This window comes from Phyllobates terribilis, unplaced genomic scaffold (genome assembly GCF_046119375.1).
Source record: "Phyllobates terribilis strain yellow unplaced genomic scaffold, ASM4611937v1 Scaffold_1__5_contigs__length_1240528914, whole genome shotgun sequence".
NCBI lineage: Eukaryota > Metazoa > Chordata > Amphibia > Anura > Dendrobatidae > Phyllobates > Phyllobates terribilis.
In genome coordinates, this window is record NW_027362761.1 from 149374623 (window position 1) to 149383856 (window position 9234).

Genomic DNA, 9234 nt, shown 5'->3' on the forward strand with positions numbered 1-9234 from the left:
GGACAAGTACGTCGACGTGCTTGCTAATGGTGTTAATTGAGAGTGTTCAATGACAGGTGCAGGGTTGGAGACATCTTGGCATGCGCCATGGACAGGTGATTGGCTGGCATGCACAACACTGGAACAAGCAATGGTGTCACCCGCAGACACTGTTGCTGGACCCTGGAGTTCGGCCCACTTAGTCTGGTGCTTTGCTGCCATGTGTCTTATCATGCTGGTGGTAGTCAGACTGCTAGTTTTGCTACCCCTGCTGATGCTGGCCTGGCAGGTGGTTCAAATGACCTTTTTGGGGATATCTGCAGAGTCTTTAAAAAATAACCAAACTCGGGAAGACCTAACAGTTGCACTGGCAACTTCCGTCATGTTGGCGTTACGAGGAATGCTTTCCTGCCTTGTGTTTGTGGCCACCACACTGCTTCTTCCTGCTTGTTGTGGTGCTAAGCCTCCCTCCCCCTGTGTGCTGCTGTCCTCATTCTGTATGTCCTTCTGCCAGGTTGGGTCAGTTACTATATCATCCACCACCTCGTCTTCCACTTTCGCACCCTGGTCCTCATCCTGATTTTCTGGCAATTGTGTCTCATCATCATCATCATCATCCACCTCTTGCGACAGTAATTTCACTTTCCCACTGTCGCCTTCGTGTGATCGTGGCTGCTCCAATATTTGGGCACTGCAACTAAATGAAAATGGAAGAAATGGCTGATTTTGGAACACTCTTATAGGTGATATGCCTGACAGAGAACCACGGTTTTAAATAGTAGGCTTGTATATCATTCTACATAGAGACTTACTGTGAATAGTTTGACCGACACACTGCAACGAAATGGAAGGCAGAAATGGCTGATTTTGGAACGCTGTTACATATGTGATACGTCTGACAGAGAACCACGGTTTTAAATAGCAGGCCTGTAATTTACTAATAATATTTTTCACAGACACCTAGTGTGAATAGCTTGACCGACACACTGCAACAGAATGGAAAAAGAGGCCAATATTTTCCACGTTCAGTTAAAATTTCTGGATTTTTATTGCTGAAATATGGAAGAAACCTGGTTTATTCTGCAGTGAGAACAAGCAAATGGGGCAGAAAAATGGTGTACTCTGGATTGCTTTTTAAGCAAACAACCAGGATTAACATAAAAAAAAGTTGCCCTGGCCCCTGATATCTGGGCTATGTCTGCAAATATCTGTAATTATTACAGTAGCAGCAGACAGGACGCTCAATGGACCATCTTATGCTGTATCATACACTGCAGTTTGCCACATACACTCCCAGCCTGCCTAGCACTGATTGTATGCAGCTGGATTAGTCCTCAGAAGGACGGTTAGTTCAGATGGATATATATATATATATATATATATGTTGTGAAATACCTATACTAACAGTACTTCAAATGGACCATCTTGTGCTGTGCTGTGTCATACACGGCAATCTGCCACATACACTGCCTGCCTGCCTAACACAGATTATATGCAGCTGGATTAGTCCTCAGAAGGACTGTTAGTTCAGTTGGATATACAGGGTGGGCCATTTATATGGATACACCTAAATAAAATGGGAATCGTTGGTGATATCAACTTCCTGTTGGTGCCACAATAGTATATGGGAGGGGGAAAACTTTTCCAGATGGGTGGTGACCATGGCGGCTATTTTGAAGTCGGCCATTTTGGATCCAACTTTATTTTTTTCAATGGGAAGAGGGTCATGTGACACATCAAACTTATTGAGAATTTCATAAGAAAAACAATGGTGTGCTTGGTTTTAACATAAAATTATTCTTTCATGAGTTATTTACAAGTTTATGACCACTTATAAAATGTGTTCAAAGTGCAGCCCATTGTGTTGGATTGTCAGTGCAACCCTCTTCTCCCACTCTTGACACAATGATAGCAACACCGCAGAAGAAATGCTAGCACAGGCTTCCAGTATCCGTTGTTTCAGATGCTGCACATCTCGTATCTTCACAGCATAGACAATTGCCTTCAGATGACCCCAAAGATAAAAGTCTAAGGAGGTTAGATCGGAAGACCTTGGTGGCCAACTTGCCCCTGATGACCAATCCACTTTCCAGGAAACTGTTCATGCAGTAATGCTTGGACCTGACACCCATAATGTGGTGGTGCACCATCTTGTTGGGAATGTGCCATCTTCAGTGCATAAAGAGGACAACACATCATCATGTAGCAATTTAAGATATCCAGTGGCATTGAGGTTTCCATTAATGAAGAATGGCCCCACTATCTTTGTACCCCATATACCACACCATACCATCAATTTTTGTGTTCCAGAAGTCTTGGAGGGATCTATCCACTGTAGGTTAGTGTCAGACCAATAGCGGTAGTTTTGTTTATTAACTTCACCATTCACAAAAAAGTTTGCCTCATCACTGAACATAATGTTCTGTGTAAACTGAGGGTCCTGTTACAAATTTTGTTTTGCCCATGCTGGAAATTCAGTGCGCCGATCTGGGTCATCCTCGTTGAGATGCTGCATCTGAATTTTGTAAGGGTGCCATTTGTGAGTAGCTAATATCCGCCGAAGGGATGTTCGACTGATGCCACTCTTCAGTGACATGCGGCGAGTGCTACGCTGTGGGCTCTTGCTGAATGAAGCTAGGACAGCCACTGATGTTTCTTCATTAGTGACAGTTTTCTTGCGTCCACATTTTGGCAAATCCAACACGGAACCTGTTTCACAAAATTTGGCAAGCAGTTTGATAACTGTAGAATGAGAGATGGGTGGTCTTGTAGGGTGTCTTGCATTGAAATCTGCTGCAATGACCCGAGTACTGCATTCACCAAACATCCACACAATTTCTATCCGCTCCTCACGTGTTAACCTCTGCGACTTGTCAATGGCTGTAAACAAAGAGAAACTTGTAAATAACTCATGAAAGAATAACGTTATGATAAAACCAAGCACACCATTGTTTTTCTTATGAAATTCTCAATTTAATTCTCAATAAGTTTGATGTGTCACATGACCCTCTTCCCATTGAAAAAAATAAAGTTGGATCCAAAATGGCCGACTTCAAAATGGCCGCCATGGTCACCACCCATCTGGAAAAGTTTTCCCCCTCCCATATACTAATGTGCCACAAACAGGAAGTTGATATCACCAACCATTCCCATTTTATTTATGTGTATCCATATAAATGGCCCACCATGTATATATATATATATATACAGTGCTCAAAAAAATAAAGGGAACACTCAAATAACACATCCTAGATCTGAATGAATGAAATATTCTCATTGAATACTTTGTTCTGTACAAAGTTGAATGTGCTGACAGCAAAATCACACAAAAATCATCAGTGGAAATCAAATTTATTAACCAATGGAGGCCTGGATTTGGAGTCACCCCCAAAATTAAAGTGGAAAAACACACTACAGACTGATCCAACTTTGATGTAATGTGCTTAAAACAAGTCAAAATGAGGCTCAGTATTGTGTGTGACCTCTACATGCCTGTATGACCTCCCTACAACGCCTGGGCATGCTCCTGATGAGGTTGCGGATGGTCTCCTGTGGGATCTCGTCCCAGACCTGGACTAAAGCATCCACCAACTCCTGGACAGTCTGTGGTGCAACGTGACGTTGGTGGATGGAGCGAGACATGATGTCATAGATGAGCTCAATCGGATTCAGGTCTGGAGAATGGGCGGGCCAGTCCATAGCTTCAATGCCTTCATCTTGCAGGAACTGCTGACACACTCCAGCCACATTCGGTCTGGCATTGTCCTGCATTAGTAGGAACCCAGGGCCAACCGCACCAGCATATGGTCTCACAAGGGGTCTGAGGATCTCCTCTCGGTACCTAAAAGCAGTCAGACTACCTCTGGCGAGCACATGGAGGGCTGTCCGGCCCTCCAAAGAAATGCCACCCCACACCATTACTGACCCACTGCCAAACCGGTCATGCTGAAGGATGTTGCAGGCAGCAGATCGCTCTCCGTGCGATTCCGGACTCTGTCACGTCTGTCACATGTGCTCAGTGTGAACCTGCTTTCATATGTGAAGAGCACAGGGCTCCAGTGGCGACTTTGCCAATCCTAGTGTTCTGTGGCAAATGCCAAGCGTCCTGCATGGTGTTGGGCTGTGAGCACAACCCCCATCTGTGCACATCGGGCACTGATACCACCCTCATGGAGTCGGTTTCTAACCATTTGTGCAGACACATGCACATTTGTGGCCGGCTGGAGGTCATTTTGCTGGGCCATGGCAGTGCTCCTCCTGTTTCTCCTAGCACAAAGGCAGAGGTAGCGCTCCTACTGCTGGGTTGTTGCCCTCTTACGGCCCCCTCCACATCTCCTGGTGTACTGGCCTGTCTCCTGGTAGCGCCTCCAGCCTCTGGACACTAAGCTGACAGACACAGCAAACCTTCTTGCCACAGCTCGCATTGATGTGCCATCCTGGATGAGCTGCACTACCTGAGCAACTTCTGTGGGTTGTAGAGTCCATCTCATGCTACCACGAGTGTGAAAGCACAACCAACATTCAAAAGTGACCAAAACATAGGCCAGAAAGCATTGGTACTGAGATGTGGTCTGCGGTCCCCACCTGCAGAACCACTCCTTTATTGAGTATGTCTTGATAATTGCCAATAATTTCCATATATTGTCTGTTCCATTTGCACAACAGCATGTGAAATTGATTGTGACGTGCCACCTGGAGCCGTGGGGTGCTCGGTAGCCGGGCCGGTCGGTTCTATTGGGGTAGTCAGGGCGGCAGTGACCCGGTCCGTGGCCCAGGGTGGTCAATAAATGAAAAGTCAATTGGGGAAATAAAGAAAAGGGGAATAAAGATTTGTGACGCCACCCGTGGTATGCAGCTATAGATGGCCGCCGCTGCTGTTCAGATCCACTGGGGCTGTTGGTGACGCAGCAGAGATGGTTCAGCTCTCCAAGGGTAGAGCTAAGCCCCAGGGCAGTATATAAGACTTGATGAGGTAGAAGTTGCGGGTGTAGTGGAAGGCAGGTGGCACAGTAATTATGTCAATGACACAGTGGGGTGCAGTCTTCAAGTATTTACTCATAGCTGTCAAGATGCTCCAGGTTACAACCACCGAATTATAACCGCCCATGTCGTCCTGTGTCCTCCGGGAAAGTGATCCAGCCAACTCTCAGATAACTTGGGTGCACTTGAGCGGGACCCCTTTCTTACGTACCTTCCCAGGTCGTCTCTCTGCGCTGGCTCTCGCCCTCCTTCCCAGCGCCTCACACACAGTGTCCCGAGCCACTGGCCGCGGGTCTTGTCGGGCGACGTCCTCTCTGTCCCCTTTGTCATATAAGGCCACCTTTTCAGCGAATGTGTGTGGATTTTGGCTATGGCACAAGAAGATACCGCAACCTCCTGTTTGCTAGCTGAGCCTTAAAGTACTCCACTAGTCTGGGGCCGGTCCCCTACTGCGACCTGATCCCTTTACGGTCAGCGTAAACTCGGGCACACGGGTGGACTCCGCACTTCCCGTGCCCCTAGGATCCTCTCTCTCACTGGAGCCTTTCTCACTGCTCCGGTGTTCTCTCCTCACTCTCCACCTGGGCCCCTTTTACTGGGCCGTAGTCCTCCATGGTCCTCCCTTTCTCTCTTACTCCTAGGACCTGACTCCTTCTAGAGGTTTCTACCCTTCTTTTATACTGTTCTGTCAGTGCTCCCCTAAACTACGTCCTCCACCAACCTCCTCTACTTAGTACCACCTTCCTAACAGGGACCAGGCCTGTGCTCTCCCTTAGGAGCTATCTGGACCTTCCCTCAGGAGTGGTGTAGTGTTTGATGGGAGTCCGTGGGTCCCGTTTAGTGCTCCCTCCTTACCTGAGAGTGGGGTACCACACATCTGGCTGGGATGCAGTACCTCTGTGGCAACTGGACCCACAGGGGCGCCACAATTGTCAATCAGTGTTGCTTCCTAAGTGGACAGTTTGATTTCACAGAAGTTTGATCTACTTGGAGTTATATTCTGTTGTTTAAGTGTTCCCTTTATTTTTTTGAGCAGTGTATATATATATATATATATATATATATATATATATATATATATATATATATATATATATACAGTACAGACCAAAAGTTTGGAAACACCTTGTCATTTAAAGATTTTTCTGTATTTTCATGACTATGAAAATTGTACATTCACACTGAAGGCATCAAAACTATGAATAAACACATATGGAATTATATACTTAACAAAAAAGTGTGAAACAACTGAAAATATGTCTTATATTCTAGGTTCTTCAAATTAGCCACCTTTTGCTTTGATGATTGCTTTGCACACTCTTGGCATTCTCTTGATGAGCTTCAAGAGGTAGTCACCGGAAATGGTTTTCACTCCACAGGTATGACCTGTCAGGTTTAATAAGTGGGATTTCTTGCCTTATAAATGGGGTTGGGACCATCAGTTGTGTTGTGCAGAAGTCAGGTGGATACACAGCTGATAGTCCTACTGAATAGACTGGGGTGCTACGCCAGATGACCTGGCCTCCATAGTCGCCAGACCTGAACCCAATCGAGATGGTTTGGGGTGAGCTGGACCGCAGAGTGAAGGTAAAAGGGCCAACAAGTGCTAAGCATCTCTGGGAACTCCTTCAAGATTGTTGGAAGACCATTTCCAGTGACTACCTCTTGAAGCTCATCAAGAGAATGCCAAGAGTGTGCAAAGCAGTCATCAAAGCAAAAGGTGGCTACTTTGAAGAACCTAGAATATAAGACATATTTTCAGTTGTTTCACACTTTTTTGTTAAGTATATAATGCCACATGTGTTAATTCAAAGTTTTGATGCCTTCAGTGTGAATGTACAATTTTCATAGTCATGAAAATACAGAAAAATCTTTAAATGAGAAGGTGTGTCCAAACTTTTGGTCTGTACTATATATATATATATATATATATATATATCTATATCATATATCTTCTATTATACAAGTCAGTATTAAAGCATGGGGTGCATTGCATTACAGTACAACTGGTCCGTTTCATCTTTGACATTTACATATGTATAATTCTCCAACATTTGTTTTATGGATTTTGTTTATGTGTATATTCATGAAGTTGATCCTGTGTATAACAATTAGGTTATGTGCCCACGATGCAGAAATGCTGCATATTTTTTCGGCTTCTCCCTGCCAGGAAAAACGCATGCGTATTTTACATGCGTTATTCCTGCCAGGTAGAAACGTTTGTCAAGCGTTTTTGCATGCATTTCTGCATGCGGGTAGTCAAGCGACTTTAGCATCACTTGGAAAAGTGCTCGACAACTTGTTCACACTATATAAATCCATGCAACCGGCATGGATTTATAGTAGTGTGACCAAGTTAGTTAAAAAAAATGAATAAGAATGGTAAAAAATAAAAAAAAAAGCTTATACTTACCTTCCGATGTCCTCCCGGTGTTTGCTCCGCTGCGTCCGGTGTCTTGGGCGGCTCGCGGTGGTGTGAAGGACCTGCGGTGACATCATTGAGTCATGTGACAGGTCACATGACTCAATGACGTCATGGCAGGGCCATCACAAGACCGCGACCCATACAACAGACCAGACGGAGGGGAGAAAACACCAGGAGGACATCAGAAGGTAAGTATAATCTTTTTTTTTATTTTAAATTCTTTTTTTTACAGATTCTATGGTACCCAGATCTGGATGAGAGTCTCCTCTCCTCCAGACCTGGGTACCATCCGCACATTGAACCGTGTGATATCCGCATGCATGTACAGATGCAGTGATGCGGATGTCACGCGGTCCAATGCAAGTCAATGGCGGCGATTACGCTGCGTGTCCGCAAAATTAATGGGCATGCTGTGTATTTTTCCGCAATGATAATCTGCAGTGGAAATGTCCGCAGCATGTGCACATGCGGATTATCATTGAGGACCACGGGGCACATATTACCAAGCGTTTTTTAAGCGTTTTCGCTGCGGAAATTCCGCGGCAAAAAACGCTTGAAAAACGCATAGTGGGCACGCAGCTTTAACTACAAATTAGGTTTGTGTGTTTTACAATACAAAGTTCTAGAAACAAATGAATGGCCTGCAAAATTTCAAAGAAATGAGAATTTACTATGTAGGCAGTTCGTTTCCATGTTCCACGGGGTCTGTAGTTCTATTCCAATAGGAACGGACAAATGGACAGTAATAATCCGGTCAGATAATAAAAAAGCAATTTAAAAGAGTTGCACAATGCAGTCTGTTCCTATCTAATTTAGTTATGTTGTTTCCAACATTCATTGCTCAATCATTAACTTCCTGCCATCTCAGCTCTGCTTGTGCTCTGCTGTGCAAATTGTCCTCTGAAAGTTTGTTTGGTGTTGGGGCTGGAAATGAAGTCATGAGTTTGAAGACTCCATCTGCATTCAATGAATCCCTAGAGATGATTCAAGCCTTATTTACAGCATCCCTGTGATGGACACACAGAACACAAAGGCAGTCTCTGACCTATGTAAGTAATCTCGACCCAGTAGTGATTTGTATGTGTCTTGTGTTGTATGTGTATTTTCTGTTGTTTATGTTTGTGTATGCTTGTGTGTATGTGTGTGTTTATGTTCTATTGGTTATATGTGTGTATTCTTGTGTGTGTGTGTCATGTGTGTGTATTGTGGTGTGTGTTGTAATGTGTGTGTATGTTGTGGTGTGTATGTTGTGTACATGTGGTGTGGGTATGTGTTTCATGTGTATGTTGTGATATGTATGTGTGTATGTTGTGATGTGTATGTATGTTGTGGTGTGTATGTTGTGCGTGTATATGTGTGCCATGTGTGTATGTTGTGGTATGGATATGTGTGTTATGTTGTATGTTGTCATGTGTATGTGTATGTTGTGATATATATGTGTGTGTTGTGATGTGTATGTGTGTGTATGTTGTGGTGTGTATATGTGTGTCATGTGTGTATGTTGTGGTGTGGATATGTATGTCTTGTTGTATGTTGTCATGTGTGTGTATGTTGAGCTATGTATGTGTGTATGTTGTGATGTGTTTATGTGTGTGCATGTGTTTGTATGTTTTCGTGTGTGTATATGTGTGTCATGTGTTTATGTTGTGGTGGTGTATGTGTGTGTGATGTGATTATATGCTGCGTTGCGTATGTGTGTGTATGTCTCTGTGTGTACAATAAATGCGGCAAGAAATAAATAAAATAAGTGCCTATGGTTGATTAACAGTAGTATGTGCACAGCAAAAAGTCACCGTTTATAGAAGAATCTTTTCTCCCAGTAGCATCCACCAGAGGCAACCTCTCTGAGC